The sequence below is a fragment of the Heterodontus francisci genome, chromosome 7 (assembly GCF_036365525.1).
Source record: "Heterodontus francisci isolate sHetFra1 chromosome 7, sHetFra1.hap1, whole genome shotgun sequence".
Lineage (NCBI taxonomy): Eukaryota > Metazoa > Chordata > Chondrichthyes > Heterodontiformes > Heterodontidae > Heterodontus > Heterodontus francisci.
Window position 1 is genome coordinate 121,126,315 of NC_090377.1, and position 17,560 is coordinate 121,143,874.

Sequence of the window (17,560 nt, forward strand, 5' to 3'; positions counted from 1 at the left end):
CTATCTCCCCCTGACAAAGCCATGCTGAGTATCCCTGATTAATCCCTGCCTCTCCAAGTGGAGATTAATCCTGTCCCTCAGAATTTCTTCCAATATTTTCCCTATCACTGATGTTAGACTCACCGGCCTGTAATTACCTGGTTTATCCCTGCTAGCCTTCTTGAATAATGGTACCATATTCGCTGTCCTCCAATCCTCTGGTACCTCTCCTGTGGCCAGAGAGGATTTGAAAATTTGTGTCAGAGGCCCTGCAGTCTCCTCCCTTGCCTCACATAACAGCCTGGGATACATCTCATCTGGGCCTGGGAATTTATCCACTTTTAAGCCCGCTAAAACAGCTAATACTTCCTCCCTTTTAATGCTAATATGTTCAAGTATATCACAATCCCCCTCCCTGATCTCTGCACCTACATCGTCCTTCTCCATAGTGAACACAGATGAAAAGTAATCATTTAAAACCTCACCTATGTCCTCAGGCTCCACACACATATTGCCACTTTGGTCCCTCATGGGCCCTACTCTTTCCCTGGTTATCCTCTTGCCCTTAATATACTTATAAAATGCCTTAGGATTTTCCTTTATCTTGCCCGCCAGTGTTTTTTCATGTCCCCTCTTCGCTCTCCTAATTACTTTTTTAAGTACCCCCCTACGCTTCCTATACTCCTCTAGTGCCTCCACTGTTTTCAGCACTCTGAATCTGCCATAAGCCTCCTTTTTTTTTCCCTGATCCAATCCTCTATATCCCTCGACATCCAGGGTTCCCTGGACTTGTTGGTCCTACCCTTCGCCTTAATGGGTACATGTTGGCTCTGAACTCTCACTATTTCCTCTTTGAATGATCTGATGTCGACTTTCCTACAAGTAGCTGCTCCCAGTCCACTTTGGCCAGATCCTGTTTTATCATCTTAAAATCGGCCTTCCCCCAATTCAGTACCTTTATTTTCAGTCAACCTTTGTCCTTTTCCATAACTACCTTAAATCTTAGAATTATGGTCACTATCCCCGAAATGTTCCCCACTTGTCCGGCTTCATTCCCTAGGATTAGGTCCAGTACTGCCCCTTCTCTTGTAAAACTATCTACGTATTGGGTCAAAAAGCTCTCCTGTATGCATTTTAAGAATTCCGCCCCCTTTAAGCCTTTTGCACTAAGACTATCCGAGTTGCTATTGAGGAAGTTGAAATTCCCTAATATTATTACCCTATTATTTCTACACCTCTCTGAGATTTGCCTACATATATGCTCCTCTATCTCTCCCTGACTGTTTGGCGGCCTGTAGTACACTCCCAGCCAAGTTTTGTTTTTAAGTTCTACCCATATGGCCTCATTTGAGGAACCTTCTAAGATATCATTCATCCCTCCATACTGCAGTTGTTGACTCCTTGATCAACAGTGAAATGCCACCTCCTCTTATACCCTCTCCACTGTCATGCCTGAAGATTCTATACCCGGGAATATTGAGCTGCCCCTCCCTCAACCATGTCTCTGTGATAGCAATAATATCATAATGCCATGTGCTAATCAATGCCCTCAATTCATCTGCCTTACTAGGAAGACTCCTGGCATTAAAATAGATGCAATCTAGCATTGCATTTTTCACTAAAATAAAAGCAAAATACTGCGGATGCTGGAAATCTGAAACAAAAACAAGAAATGCTGGAATCACTCAGCAGGTCTGGCAGCATCTGTGGAAAGAGAAGCAGAGTTAACGTTTCGGGTCAGTGACCCTTCTTCGGAACTGACAAATATTAGAAAAGTCACAGATTATAAGCAAGTGAGGTGGGGGTGGGGCAAGAGATAACAAAGGAGAAGGTGCAGATTGGACCAAGCCACATAGCTGACCAAAAGGTCACGGAGCAAAGGCAAACAATATGTTAATGGTGTGTTGAAAGACAAAGCATTAGTACAGATTAGGTGTGAATACACTGAATATTGAACAGCAGCAAGTGCAAACCTGAAAAAAACAGTGGGTAAGCAAACTGAACAAACTAAGATGAAATGAAATAAATGCAAAAAAAGATTGTAAAGAATGTAAAAAAGAATGTACACCTCCAGCGTGATGCCACTACCAGTCGCATCTTCCCCTCCCTTCCCCTGTCAGCATTCCGAAGGGATCGTTCCCTCCGCGACACCCTGGTCCACTCCTCCATTACCCCCACCACCTCGTCCCCGTCCCAGGGCACCTTCCCCTGCAATCGCAGGAGGTGTAATACCTGCCCATTTACCTCCTCTCTCCTCACTATCCCAGGCCCCAAACACTCCTTTCAGGTGAAGCAGCGATTTACTTGTACTTCTTTCAATGTAGTATACTGTATTCGCTGCTCACAGTGTGGCCTCCTCTACATTGGGGAGACCAAGCGCAGACTGGGTGACCGCTTTGCGGAACATCTCCGCTCAGTCCGCAAGCAGGACCCTGAGCTTCCGGTTGCTTGCCATTTCAACACTCCCCCCTGCTCTCATGCTCACATCTCTGTCCTGGGATTGCTGCAGTGTTCCAGTGAACATCAACGCAAGCTCGTGGAACAGCATCTCATCTACCGATTAGGCACACTACAGCCTGCCGGACTGAACATTGAGTTCAATAATTTCAGAGCATGACAGCCCCCCATTTTACTTTCATTTTTAATTATTTTTTCTTCCTTTTTTTTTTACATTCTTTTTTTGCATTTATTTCATTTCATCTTAGTTTGTTCAGTTTGCTTACCCACTGTTTTTTTCAGGTTTTTTTTCAGGTTTGCACTTGCTGCTGTTCAATATTCAGTGTATTCACACCTAATCTGTACTAATGCTTTGTCTTTCAACACACCATTAACATATTGTTTGCCTTTGCTCCGTGACCTTTTGGTCAGCTATGTGGCCTGGTCCAATCTGCACCTTCTCCTTTGTTATCTCTTGCCCCACCCCCACCTCACTTGCTTATAATCTGTGACTTTTCTAATATTTGTCAGTTCCGAAGAAGGGTCACTGACCCGAAACGTTAACTCTGCTTCTCTTTCCACAGATGCTGCCAGACCTGCTGAGTGATTCCAGCATTTCTTGTTTTTGTTGCATTTTTCACTTGTGCCTTAACAAGTCTATATTTGCTCTGCCTTCCAGACTGACTCATTTTCTCTTATAAATTTGACTGTGCATCACCCCCTACTGTAACACCACTCTGTATCCCATCCCCCTGTCAAATTAGTTTAAACCCCCACCCCCCCTCTCCCCCCAACAGCACTAGCAAACCTCCCAGCAAGGATGTCGGTCCTGTTCCGGTTCAGGTGCAACCCGTTCAACTTGTACGGGTACCACCTTTGCCACGAACAGACCCAGCGATCCAGGAAATTAAAGCCCTCCCTCCTGCACCATCTCCTCAGCCACGCATTCATCTGCTCTATCCTCCTATTCCTATACTCACTAGCATATGGCACTGGGAGTAATCCAGAGATTACAACCTTTGAGGTCCTGCTTTTTAATCTGCTACCTAGCTCCCTAAATTCTTGTTGCAGGACCTCATCCCTCTTTCTACCTATGTCATTGGTACTAATTTGTACCATGACCTCTGACTGTTCACCCTCCCCCTTCAGAATATCCTGCAGCCGCTCTGAGACATCCTTGACCCTAGCTCGAGGGAGGCAACATACCATCCTGGAGTCTCGTTTGCAGCCACAGAAATGCCTGTCTGTTCCCCTTACGATTGAATCCCCTATCACTATAGCTCTCCCACCATTTTTCAGCCCCTCCTGAGCAGCAGAACCATCCATGGTGCCACGATCCTGGCTGTTGCTGCTTTCCCCTGGGAGGCCATCCCCCCCAACAGTATCCAAGTGGTATATCTGTTTGAGAGAGGGATGGCCACAGGGGACTCCTGCACTACCTGCCTGCACCTACTACTCCTCCTGGTGGTCACCCATCCCTTTTCTGCCTCTGCAGCCATTACCTGCGGTGTGATCACCTCGCTAAACATGCTATCCACGATGTCCTCTGCAGCTGGACACACTTCCTGCACACATGGTCGCCAGGGACACTGGAAGTGTCCCTGATTTCCCACATAGTGCAGGAGGAGCATGCCATGGGGCTGAGCTCTCCTGCCGTGACTTAGCCTTAGATTAAGCTCCTGTGTTACTCCCTTTAAGTTTGAGTTCTAATTACAATAGGGACATTATTCTACTCCAAACGCTACCTACGACAATCTAAATTCCCTACCTTTCCTTTTACTTCGGCGAGTGAAAGGAGTAAAAAAGGGTAGAAATACTCACCTATTCCTACTTACCAATCAGCTGCCTCCCATTGCAACGTGCCACTTTCTGAACTGTGACATCAGTCCTGAAACTCTCTTGCTGTCCCTGTGAGAGTCTGTGAGAGTATGCCTCTTTTAAGCTGCTGGAATTCCCGCTCACCGGTGCCTGTCGCCTCGCAGGTCTGCTCGGTCTTGCTCTATCTTTTCTTCTGCTCTTTTCTGTCCCTATTTTGCATGTTTATATCGCATGTGCATGCTAGTGTGAACACAAAAGTCCGAGTGTATCAGGCCTGTGTCCTCAGTACCTTGCTCTACGGCAGCGAGGCCTGGACAACGTATGCCAGCCAAGAGCGACGTCTCAATTCATTCCATCTTCGCTGCCTTCGGAGAATACTTGGCATCAGGTGGCAGGACTATATCTCCAACACAGAAGTCCTTGAAGCGGCCAACATCCCCAGCTTATACACACTACTGAGTCAGCGGCGCTTGAGATGGCTTGGCCATGTGAGCCGCATGGAAGATGGCAGGATCCCCAAAGACACATTGTACAGCGAGCTCGCCACTGGTATCAGACCCACCGGCCGTCCATGTCTCCGTTATAAAGACGTCTGCAAACGCGACATGAAATCGTGTGACATTGATCACAAGTCGTGGGAGTCAGTTGCCAGCATTCGCCAGAGCTGGCGGGCAGCCATAAAGACAGGGCTAAATTGTGGCGAGTCGAAGAGACTTAGTAGTTGGCAGGAAAAAAGACAGAGGCGCAAGGGGAGAGCCAACTGTGCAACAGCCCCAACAAACAAATTTCTCTGCAGCACCTGTGGAAGAGCCTGTCACTCCAGAATTGGCCTTTATAGCCACTCCAGGCGCTGCTTCACAAACCACTGACCACCTCCAGGCGCGTATCCATTGTCTCTCGAGATAAGGAGGCCCAAAAAGATGCTAGTGTGAGAGCGTCATATATCCATGGGGGTGAACTGTATTGGAGTTTAAATTTAAGATTCAATAAATTTCATCTTTCTGCCTTAAACCGAAGAAAGCCTGTTTGCAAATAAATGAGCGCCTTATAATTGGAAAGTTTGAACAAGGAGACGTGTGACCAGTGGTGTTCCACAGGGATCCGTGCTGGGACCACTGTTGTTTGTGATATACATTAATGATTTGGAGGAAAGTATAGGTGGACTGATTAGCAAGTTTGCAGACGACACTAAGATTGGTGGAGTGGCAGATAGTGAAGGGGACTGTCAGAGAATACAGCAGAATATAGATAGATTGGAGAGTTGGGCAGAGAAATGGCAGATGGAGTTCAATCAGGGCAAATGCGAGGTGATGCATTTTGGAAGATCCAATTCAAGAGTGAACTATACAGTAAATGGAAAAGTCCTGGGGAAAATTGATGTCCAGAGAGATTTGGGTGTTCAGGTCCACTGTTCCCTGAAGGTGGCAACGCAGGTAAATAGAGTGGTCAAGAAGGCATACGGCATGCTTTCCTTCATCGGACGGGGCATTGAGTACAAGAGTTGGCAGGTCATGTTACAGTTGTATAGGACTTTGGTTCGGCCACATTTGGAATACTGCGTACAGTTCTGGTCGCCACATTATCAAAAGGATGTGGATGCTTTGGAGAGGGTGCAGAGGAGGTTCACCAGGATGTTGCCTGGTATGGAGGGCGCTAGCTATGAAGAGAGGTTGAGTAGATTAGGATTATTTTCATTAGAAAGACGGAGGTTGAGGGGGGACCTGATTGAGGTGTACAAAATCATGAGAGGTATAGACAGGGTGGATAGCAAGAGGCTTTTTCTCAGAGTGGGGGTTTCAATTACTAGAGGACACGAGTTCAAAGTGAAAGGGGAAAAGTTTAGGGGGGATATGCGTGGAAAGTTCTTTACGCAGAGGGTGGTGGGCACCTGAAACGCATTGCCAGCGGAGGTGGTAGATGCGGGCACGATGGAGTCTTTTAAGATGTATCTAGACAGATACATGAATGGGCAGGAAGAAAAGAGATACAGAACCTTAGAAAATAGGCGACATGTTTAGAGAGAGGATCTGGATCGGCGCAGGCTTGGAGGGCCGAAGGGCCTGTTCCTGTGCTGTAATTATCTTTGTTCTTTGTTCTTTGTTTTTATTCACAAAGGGGGAGCTCAAAACACAGTGTGTTTAAAATTAAAACCCTGTTCCAATAAGACCAGGTGAAGACAGCAAAAGACCCCTAGATATTGCTCACCTGGTCCTACCAGTTAGGACACAAGAAGCAGAGTTTTGGAGCACCTCAAGTTTACCAAGGGTAGAATATAGGAGGCCAGCCATGAGTGTGTCAGAATAGTCAAATTTAGAGGTAACAAAGGCCTGGATGAGGAAATAAAAACAAGAAATTCTGGAAATACTCAGCAGGTCTGGCAGCATCTGTGGGGAGAGAAGCAGAGTTAACATTTCAGGTCAGTGACCCTTCATCAGACTGGCAAATATTAGAAATGTAACCGGTAAATGTAAAATGCAAGGATGAGGATTTCAGCAGCAGACGAGCTGAGACAGGGATGGAGATGGGCAATGTTATGGAGTAGAAATAGGCAGTCTTAGTGACGGCGCAGGGATCTGGTTAAAATCTCATCACCGGGTCAAATGCGACATTGAGCTTGCAAACAGTCTGGTTCTGCCAAGGAGACGGATGGAGTCATTGTATTGAGTAGAGTTTGTGATGGGGACTGAAGACAATGACTTCAATCTTTCCAATATTTAATTGGAGGAAATTTCTGCTCATCCAGTACTGGATGTCTGATGAGCAATCTGACAATTTATTGACAGTGGAGCAGTCAAGAGAGGTAGTGGTGAGGTAAAGCCAGGTGTCGTCAGTGTGCATGTGGATACTGACACGTTTTCAGATGATGACACCAAGGGGCAGCATGTACATGAGAAATAGGAGGGGGACACCAGAGGTTACTGTGTGGGAATGGGAAGAGAAGACATTGATGTTGATTCTTTGGCTACGATTAGACAGAAAAAAATTGGAACCAGTTGAATGCAGTCCCACCCAGTTGAACAATGGTGGAGAGGTGTTGGAGGAGGATGGTGTGATCAACTGTGTCAAAGGTTGCAGACAGATCAAGAAGAATAGGTGGGATAGTTTGCCTTTGTCATAGTGACATAAGATGTCATTTGTGACTTTCACAAGAATTGTTTTGGGGCAGAAGCCTGTTGGAGGCATTCAAACGTGGAGTTCTGGGAATGATGGGCATGAATGTAGGAAGTGACGTGTTCAAGGACTTTGGAGAGGAAAGGAAGGTTGAAGATGGGGTGGTAGTTAGCAAGAATGGAGGGGTCAAGGTTTTTTTTTTGAGAAGCAGGGTGATGACGGCAGGTTTGAAGGTGAGAGGGACAGTACCTGAGGAGAGAGAACCAATAATATGAGCTAACATGGGAGCCAGGAAGAGAAGTTATGTGGTCAGTTGTTTAGTCAGAATAGGATCGAGGGAATATGAGGTGGGTCTCATGGACAAGATGAGCTTAGGGAGGGCATGAGAGGAGATGGGAGAGACACTGGAGAAAGATACAAGTTTGAAGTTAGGGCAGTGGGCTAGGGGAAGGGAAGGAAATGGCAGAGACAGCTGATTAAATGGTCTCAATCTTGGTGACAAAGAAAGCTATGAGCTCCTCACAGATGGCATTGGACATGAGGGTGGAGGGGACAGTAAAAAGGTGCTTAAGAAGACGGCTTGCAGTAGAGAAAAGAAGCCGAGGGTTATCTTTGTATTCCAGGATGATCCTGGAATAGTGTGCAGTTTCAGCAGACAAGAGTAGGACCTGAGGGTCAGCTAGATCTGGTAAATGACTAAACCAGTTGTCCGTCATATCCATTCAAGTCTGTGTCCCTTGGACTTAATGGAGCAGAGATGAGGGCCGTACTGGGGGAACAACCAGGGTGAGAGAGAGTAATGTTTTTAATGGGGACTAGGGCATCGAAGTGGAGGTGAGGATTTGTTTGAGCAGATTGGTAGCTGCAGAAATGTGATGAACAACGGGCCAAAGGCTAGACAGTTGGGATTTTGAGTATGCAGTTGTAAGTGAATTAGGGGAGAGTTTGTTTCCAGGGGCGGATACAGATGGAAGTGGGGTTTGGAGGGGGAAGCAGGATGTGAGCGGAAAGCGCTACAAGGAAGTGATCAGGTATGGCCTTTTCTATTATTGATACTATGGGATTAGCAAGACAGTTAAGATGGCAAGATCAAGCGGGTGGCTGTGAATATGGGTTGGGGAGTTTACATGGAGGGACAGATTAAGGGAGGATAAGAAGGCAGTGAACTCAGAGGAGAGAGAACATGATGAATTGAGATGGAGGCTGAAATTACCTTGGATGAGAAATTGCTCAGTGCAGAGGCTGAGAGAGGAAAGCTGTGAAGATACCTGTGAAAGAAATTGGCATGGTACTTGAGAACAAGGTGAGATGCTCAAAGGAGGAGAAAGTCCCAAAGGAGTAAGGGGACAGACCAAGGTGAGATTGGGTAATAAGAGCCACACCAGCATGGTGGTGTATAGCCAGGCGGGGAGGCTTCAGTTAGGGGGAAGGTGTCATCACCCCTCAGCCAGGTATTGGTTAAGGCCATGATGTCGATGCAATCATCCACAATAAACTCATGGATTGCAAGGGTTTTGTTCATGAGTGAACAGACATTCTGGGGGGAGGTGCAGAGAGGGGCGGTGATAACAGGGAGGAGAGTGGCAAGATCAGCCCCCCCTAACCGGTGTGCTGAATGGGAAGCTCGGCAAGGGAGTAGGGTGGGGCAATTGAGGTTGCTGCCTGTGAGGAGGCAGCAGTGAGTGCCTCGATGAGCCCATTGGAGGATGCCAAGAGAGACACAGAGAGAAGCTGTAGACTTATCTAAGAGAGAGTCAAGATTGGGATAGCAACTGGAAAGTATGAATGTCGAGGAGTACTGAAAAATTGGGGTAGGGATTTGGGCGGGCAGAGTACCTGAGAGGGGAAAAATGAAAGGAGGCATAATGATAGGAGAGCAGAGTGAAAAGAAGCAAAAAGGTGGAGTAAAATAATAATGGAAATGAATGGGCTCAGGTCTGGAGCAGCAGCCAAAGTGTGCATGCAAATGAACACAGGCAAAACTTAAGTTACATAGGCTAGCTATGGAGCATTTATCAGGATTCATGTATCCTAGAAGTGAACGGGGAATGGGGGAGTCATTGGAAGAGACTGCAGAGTTAGTCATAAGTCCTATCATGGGTTAAAGTCGATGTCTACCATCCTACGTGTTGTGTGAAGAAACAGGCATGACTCCCCTGCTTCCCGTCCTTGCCTGCCACACACAGATGTATGTAGATGGTTAAAAATGGAGAAAGTAAAATACCCTACAAAAAACGCTGGTGTTCTCGTTTAAAGGATTAGGTTCTAAATGTTCTCTAACCATTAATTTTTCAGAGTAGCTGGATCTGACATTATGAATTCATTGTGTGGTCCTCCATCGCCTCAGACTGGGTAAGATGGGAACATTTGATCTTAACCTGTATGGAAAGGTCACATTGCATTTTTCAGATGGTCTTTGTTAAAGGCAAACTTGGGGCACGGGGGTTGAGATGAGGAGGAAATTTTTTCACTCAGAGGCAAGTGAATCTTTGGAATTCTCTATCCTAGAGGGTTGTGGATGCTCAGTCAATGAGTACATTAAAGACTGAGATCGCTAGATTTTTGAGCACTAAGAGAATCAAGGTAATGGCGATAGGTGAAGAAAGTGTTTATGCAAAAGTTCAGCGAAGATTTTATTGAATGGCAGAGCAGGCCATAGTGGGCATATGACCTAATCTTGCTGCTATTTCTTAGAAGGCCAGATTCAGAGTAACAGTTCCAACAGGGCCTTTGTGAGCAAGGTAGGAGTGAGGTTATTTAATCAGTGCATGTAGGTAGAACATTAAAGATTAGAAAGTTTTGTCCATAAGTTGTCACAGACTGAGCACAGACCTGGAGTAAAGGATATTTTTGGGGAGCTGGGGGAGGGGCATTGAAAGCCATGTTTTGATGCCAAACATGAGAATACTTTTATTGCCTCAAATTAATGACTATAATAAAACTGCACCCTCAGAAATAGGTTATTCAAAGCCATGTATTCCTGTGACTTTATTAAGCAGTTGTTAATTGCAGAGAAAAACAGGTATTCCCTCTGTTCTAAGGAGAATTTCACACCCTTGGGGTTAGGTATACGCTTGAGTGCTGCTGCCTGTCTTGAACAAGGTAAATGCTCCTCTATCTGGAAGTCCAGAGACACAAAACACAAACTTTACAACATTTGAAAGAGTGTCAGATTTCACCATGGTTTTATTCCTGTGAAGTGGTCTGGTTGGTTGTTGTCTTATAGGAAGCCATTCTGAAATATTCAGTTAACAGGGCAGAAATGAGATACTAAACAGTGTCTCGGACGGTCAGCTGTGACTCAGTGGTAGCACTCTCATTTCTGAGTCAGAATGTTGTGGGTTCAAGTCCCACCAAGAAACTTGAGCACAAAACCTAGACTGCCACTTCAGTACAGTACTGAGGGAGTGCTACACTGTCAGAGGTGCTGTCTTTCAGATGAGATGTTAGATCAGGGGCCCATCTGCCCTTTAAGATGAATGTAAAAGATCTCATGTCACTATTTTGAAGAGCAAGGGAAGTTCACTTTTCACAGATTGGGAAGGATCTATTGTGCAATTCTAGCACGTTTTGTTCTTCTTATTCCACTCCTATGTCAGACCTGCTCCATCGTGACAGGGCAGTTTAGATGCTTCAAAATTGTCATAGTCATAATGATACAGAAGGAGGCCATTCGACCCATCAAGTCCATGCCAGCAACAGCATATTTATAGAACAATTCAGTCACGTCAAAAAACATATAAAAAATATTAGGATTTGGGAAATGATTGTAAAATACGCCATTTCTCTTAGAGTACATTCTAATTACTGGCTGGGACAGTATAGAAGAGAGGAATTAACCTTTTCATTTAACCAGTTTATAATTTGAAAGTCAGTTCAGTTCTGCAAACCATTCCCCAGGTGATGCCATCTCTGCTCACTGTTTAAGAAAGATGTCCCCCCCAATAGTAATTGACTCCTGTAGCTGTCTTCTTTTTAAAGCAATGACCCAGAAAGATGCACATATGTTGATCCTTTAACAAGTTAACAAGGCTAACAAAATGCAAAACAATGCAAAAATGCAAACAAAGCACTTCTAAAGAAACTGAATTGAAAAGCAGAGAGATTATGTTAAACCTGTATTGAACCTTGACTGGACCACGCTTAAGAGCACTCCACACAGTTCAGTTCTCCATATTATAATTAGGATAGAGTGACACTGAAGAGGGTGCAAAAAGGATTTACAAGAATGATTCCTGAACTAAAAGGTTTTATCCATTAAGAAAGGCTAAATAGGCTGGGGCGCTTGTCTTTAGAAACGAGAAGGCTGAGGAGTGACCTGATAGAGGCTGATGGGCGGCACAGTGGCGCAGTGGTTAGCACCGCAGCCTCACAGCTCCAGCGACCCGGGTTCAATTCTGGGTACTGCCTGTGTGGAGTTTGCAAGTTCTCCCTGTGTCTGCGTGGGTTTTCTCCGGGTGCTCTGGTTTCCTCCCACAAGCCAAAAGACTTGCAGGTTGGTAGGTAAATTGGCCATTATAAATTGCCCCTAATATAGGTAGGTGGTAGGGAAATATAGGGACAGGTGGGGATGTGGTAAGAATATGGGATTAGTGTAGGATTAGTATAGATGGGTGGTTGATGGTCGGCACAGACTCGGTGGGCCGAAGGGCCTGTTTCAGTGCTGTATCTCTAAAACTAAAACTAAAACTAAAAGGTCTTTAAAATTATGAAGCGGTTCGATAGAGAAGATGTTTCCACTTGTGGGGTCTCCAAAACTAGTGCCCATAAATGTAAGATATTCATTAATAAACCTAATAGGGAATTCAGCAGAAACGTCTTTATCCAGAGGGTGGTGAGGTGGAACTTGCTACCACATCTATGACTCTATGTAATGGTTGAGGTAAAGAGCACAGATGCATTTAAGGGGAAGCACGATAGGCACAGGAGGGAGAAAGGAATAGAAGGATTTGCTAATAGGGTTAGTGGGAGGAGTCTCATGGAGCATAAACACTGGCATAGACCAGTTGGGCTGAATGGCCTGTTCCTGTGCTGTAAATTCTCTAATTCTAGGTAATTTCTTTGATGTCAGGCCTAAATTGGCTGTTTTGAGCTTTCCGTGTTGATCTCCATCTCGACTGCCCCTTCCTCCAATGAGCACTGATTATCCTGAAGCTCCAGTCCCCATTGAGGAAGGAGAGAGGCAATGCTGTTAGCTAATTCTCTGTTACAGGGTATTTTCACAAGTGAAGAGGTCCATCCTCTGGCAGTGCAGAAATGTTAAGCAGTGAGCCTTTGCTACACACCTTTATAAAACACTGTTTCAACCTTAGCTGGAGTATTGTGCCACATTTTACAAAGGACGTCAAGGCATTGGAGTGAGTACAGAGATTTACTAGAATGGTACCAGGCACTTCAGTTATGTGGAGAGAGCAGAGAAACTGGGATTGTTCTCCTTAGAGCAGCGAAGGTTAAGGGGAGATTTGACACAGGTATTCAAATCATGAAGGAGTTTGATGGAGTAAATAAGGAGAAACCGTTTCCAGTGGCAGAAGGGTCAGTAACCAGAGGGCACAGATTTAAGGTAAACGGCAAAAGAACCAGAGTGAAGATGAAAAAGCTTTATTTAGTGAGTTATTATGATCTGGAATGCACTGCCTGAAAGGGTGGTGGAAGCTGATTCAATCGTAACTTTCAAAAGGGAATTGGATAAATACTTTAAGGATAAAAATTTACACGGCTATGGGAAAAGAGCAGGGGAGTGGGATTAATTGGGTAGCTCCACCAAAGAGCTGTCATGCTATGAAGTACTTGTGGATCTCAGTTGAGGACAGGATCTGAATTGACTGAGGTGCTTCTCATCGCCTCCCCCACCCCATCCCCACTTTACTGTCACCGTTCACATGTGAACTTGTGTGTCGTATAGGAGGGTTAATAGAGCTATGATTGCCAACCCTCCAGCATTGCCCTGCAATCTCCAAGAACTAAATATGAAAGGTGTGTTTTTTTTTTAAAGTTATAAAAATATTGGCAATGGGAAAAGAGGCTGTTTGACTGGATGAAGCTGTTAGAGGCGGGAGATCATGTGATGGAACATCTAGTAATGCGTTCAACCAGAGTATCTGCTTTAAGTGATGCCCAAGAACCCAGCAACAGTTACCAGAAAATATTGGAGGATCTTACCATTTTGCAAGAAAAGAAAGAACTTGCATTTATACAGCACCTTTCACAACTTCAGGACATTCTACAGTGCATGTTTCCACAAGGACTTATGTGAGCAGTAGCCTTGAATATGGTTGCCAACACTGGTTGGACATATTCCTGGTGTCATTAACTGAGCTCCTGCCTCCAACTGTCCCGCCTCCACGTTCCCACTATTGGTTGTGCAACATAAGAACATAGCATAGGAAATAGGAGCAGGGGTAGGTCATTCAGCCCCTCGAGTCTGCTCTGCCATTCAATGAGATCATGGCCCTTGATGTTTTAATATGTAGAAATCTATCAATCCCGGTCTTGAACATACTCAACGACTGAGCCTCCACAGCCCTCTGGGGCTGAGAATTCTAAAGATTCACCACCCTCTGAGTGAAGAAATTCCTCCTCTCAGTCCTAAATGGCCTGCCCCTTATTCTGAGACTTTATCCCCTGGTTCTGGACACCCCAGCCAGGGGAAACATCCTTCCTACATCAACCATGTCAATCCCTATAAGAATTTTGTACGTTTCAATGAGATCACCTCTCATCCTTCTACACTCCAGAGAATAAAGGCCCAGTCTATTTAATCCCCTCATAGGAAAATCCCTCCAACCCAGGAATTAGTTTGGTGAACCTTCGTTGCACTCCCTCTATGGCAAGTATAACTTTCCCTAGGTAAGACCACCAAAACTGCATACAGTACTCCAGGTGCAGTCTCACCAAGGCTCTATACAATTGCAATAAGACATCTTTACTCCTATACTCAAATCCTTTTGTATTGAAGGGCAACATACCATTTGCCTTCTTAATTGCTTGCTGTACCTGCATGTTAGCTTTCAGAGACTCATGAACAAGGACACTCAAGTCCCTTTGAAATTCAGCACTTCCGAACTTCTCATCATTTAAGAAATACTCTGTATTTCTGTTTTTCCTATCAAAGTAGATAACCTCACATTTCTCCACATTGTATTCCATCTGCCAAATTTTTGCCCACTCGCTTAGCCTCTCCAAATCCCCTTGAAGCGTCTTTGTATCCTCCTCACAACTGACACTTCCACCTAGTTTTGTGTCATCTGCAAACTTCAAAATATTACATTTAATCCCCACATTCAAATCATTGGTTTAGATTGTGAATAGCTGCGGCCCAAGCACTGATCCTTGCGGTACCCCACTAGTCACAGCCTGCCAATCTAAAAATGACCCACTTATTCCTACTCTCTGTTTTCTGTCATTAACCAGTTCACAAACCATGCCACTTTATTCCCCCCAATCCCATGTGCTCTAATTTTGTTTACCAACCTTTTGTGTGGGACCATATTGAAAGCCTTCTGAAAATTCAAATACACCACATCCACTGGTTCCCCCTTATCTATTCTGTTAGTTACATCCTCAAAAATCTCCAACAGGTTTGTCAAACATGATTTCCTTTTCATAATTCCATGTTGACTCTGCCCAATCCTACCATTATTTTCTAAGTGTCCTGTCATCACATCATTTATTATAGATTCTATTATTTTCCCTGCGACTGATGTTAGGCTAACAGTAGTTCCCCGTTTTCTCTCTCCCTTCTTTCTTAAATAGTCAGGTTACATTTGCCACCTTCCAATCTGCAGGAACCATTCCAGAGTCTATAGAATTTTGAAAGATGACTACCAATGCATCCACTATCTCTACAGCCACCTCTTTCAACACTCTGGGATGTAGATCATCAGGTCCAGGGGATTTATCCACTTTCAGCCTCATTAATTTCTCTATTTTTTTTTTACTAATATTAATATCTTGCAGTTCCTCGTTTATACAAGTCCCTTGATTCTCCATTTTTTCTGAGAGGTTTTTAGTATTTTCCTTCATGAAGACAGACACGGAGTATTTGTCCATCCTCATGTTGTCACACCCTCCTACACCAAATGGAAATGGAAAATTTCTATAACTAAAACAAAAGTGTTCAAAGAAAATTATTTTTAAAAATGTCTTTTAATGCCCCCATGATTTTTCTCCTGGTCTGCTTGCAGCAATATTGTGAAGATTGTTTTTTAATTGTTGAGAATCCAGGGCAATCCTGAAGAGTTGGCAACCTTAGCTTTCTAGGGTCAGACCAGATAAAGCACAACTCCAAGCTCCACCTTAGCAGCTATACATTACAACCCATTGCTCCAGAGTATCACTAAGCAAACACCGTGTGAGATCACCTAGTATGTAATCCGTAGGATTGATAATCTGTAACCAGCACATTCAGTAAATGTATCTCCTGTCATCTTAATAAAGTGTGCTGAAACAACTACAGCACTCATTCACTCCAACATCAGATTGGGGAGAGTCTGTAAGCATGTGTTACTATTTTCGCTCTAACTTTAACATGCAAGACAGGTAGTAAAGGCTGGCAAAAGGCGACACTTCTTTATAGATAAAAAAAAACGTGGGAAACACTCAGCAAGTCTGGCAGCGAGAAACAGAGTTAACTTGTCAGGTCGATGATCTTTCATCAGAACAGGAAGCTGTTAAGAGATGAACAGCTTTTAAACAAATACAGAGGCAGAGAGAAGGGGAGCAGGAAAAGACCTAAAGGGAGGTTCTGAGAGAGGGTGGCGGTCAGGAGAGATTAAGAGAAAGGGGTGCGAAGCAAAAGGTGAGAATGGTCCAGGCCGCCTCCAGTGAGCTGGCAATCTCCACACGTAGTGGGTGAGCGACTCTGCCAGTAGGAAAGTTCCGGCAAAGCCACACTATCGCCCCTAATTTGGACCTTAACCGTCCTAATTGCTGCCCTCCTCCATGGGGTGGGCAGCTGATCCTGTTACCAGCCCAACCCTGGGAAAGCTCCCCGGCAGCAGGAATGCGTTGGGGAGCTGTCCTAACGTGGCTACCCCCTGTTTTCCCGGTACATCCCGGCCTCAAACCCCAACCCCATGGGACTGGGAAAATCCAGCCAACAGACCGAGACCCGACCTACCCTTTTTCAACAAAAGATCAATATGGGGAGAAAAGTGAGGGAAGAATGCAGACAACTTTAGCACACTTTTTGTGTGGATAATGGTCATAAATTAAACCACTACCAAATATCATCTAATTTTCATCTCCGACTTGTGGAAAGGAGCACCAAATGATTTGAGCACCTGTTTTCTCATTTCATTTCACGCTCTTAACAAGCCTCATGATGCGAGTCATGCAAGTAGCGAAATTAATCTTCTATTTTTAGTCATTTTCTGGTGGTATGTATTTAATTTGGGCTTATTGATGCTTCGAAACATAGTCAGATACAGGACCACAGAAGAAATCACTTTGGCTTTTCTGGCTGGGGTCCAGTTTTTTGCTTCAAGTTATTCTTTGGTTGTACATGTTTAAGATGTTTTTATTGTGGTATTTTACTGTCAATGACTTGATTTTTGTGTTGGTGAACTGAAGAAAATAATTGAGAACAAACTTTTTTGTAACCACCAGATATTGATTTGTGTGTGTGTATATATATATATATATATATATATATATATATATATATAAATAAAAAACAGTTCAGAAACATGTAATTTGGCCTGCCTCATAGTTACAGGTTTTTTTAAAAAGTTGTCCCTCCTATGTGCTGTTCAAAAGATGTGTTAGATATAGAAAGCATGTGTCATGGAAAATAATCCCTCAAGTGATGTTGGAAGGCATGAATTGGATTTCACTGCTAAGTTATAATTCTACTTGCACCATATTTTGAGAGACATTATGCGTTACTATAATTACCATTAATGATGTTCCAGATGTGGTTCATGATTTTCCTCAGTTATTGTGTATCATATGAGCATTCTATTGCCAGAACAATGTTGTGGATATCATTAATGACTATTTTCTTTCTCAGCAACAGGACCGAAAAGAATTGGGCACCACTTTTTAGGAAAGATATCCAGGCTTTGGAGGCATTACAGAAGAGATTTATTAAAGTGGGTCCAGGGATGAGGGATTGCAGTTACATGGATAGACTGGAAAAACTGGAGTTGTTCTCCTTAGAGCAGAGAAGGCTAAGAGGAGATTTAATAGAGGTGTTTCAAATCATGAAGAGTTT

General features: G+C 44.3%; 1 protein-coding gene across 2 annotated transcripts in view; it reads left to right on the top strand.

Moving 5' to 3' along the window:
• Positions 1-17,560, top strand: part of LOC137371785 (flagellum-associated coiled-coil domain-containing protein 1-like) — a 71,588-nt gene that overhangs the window by 8,289 nt on the left and 45,739 nt on the right. The window lies entirely within an intron of this gene.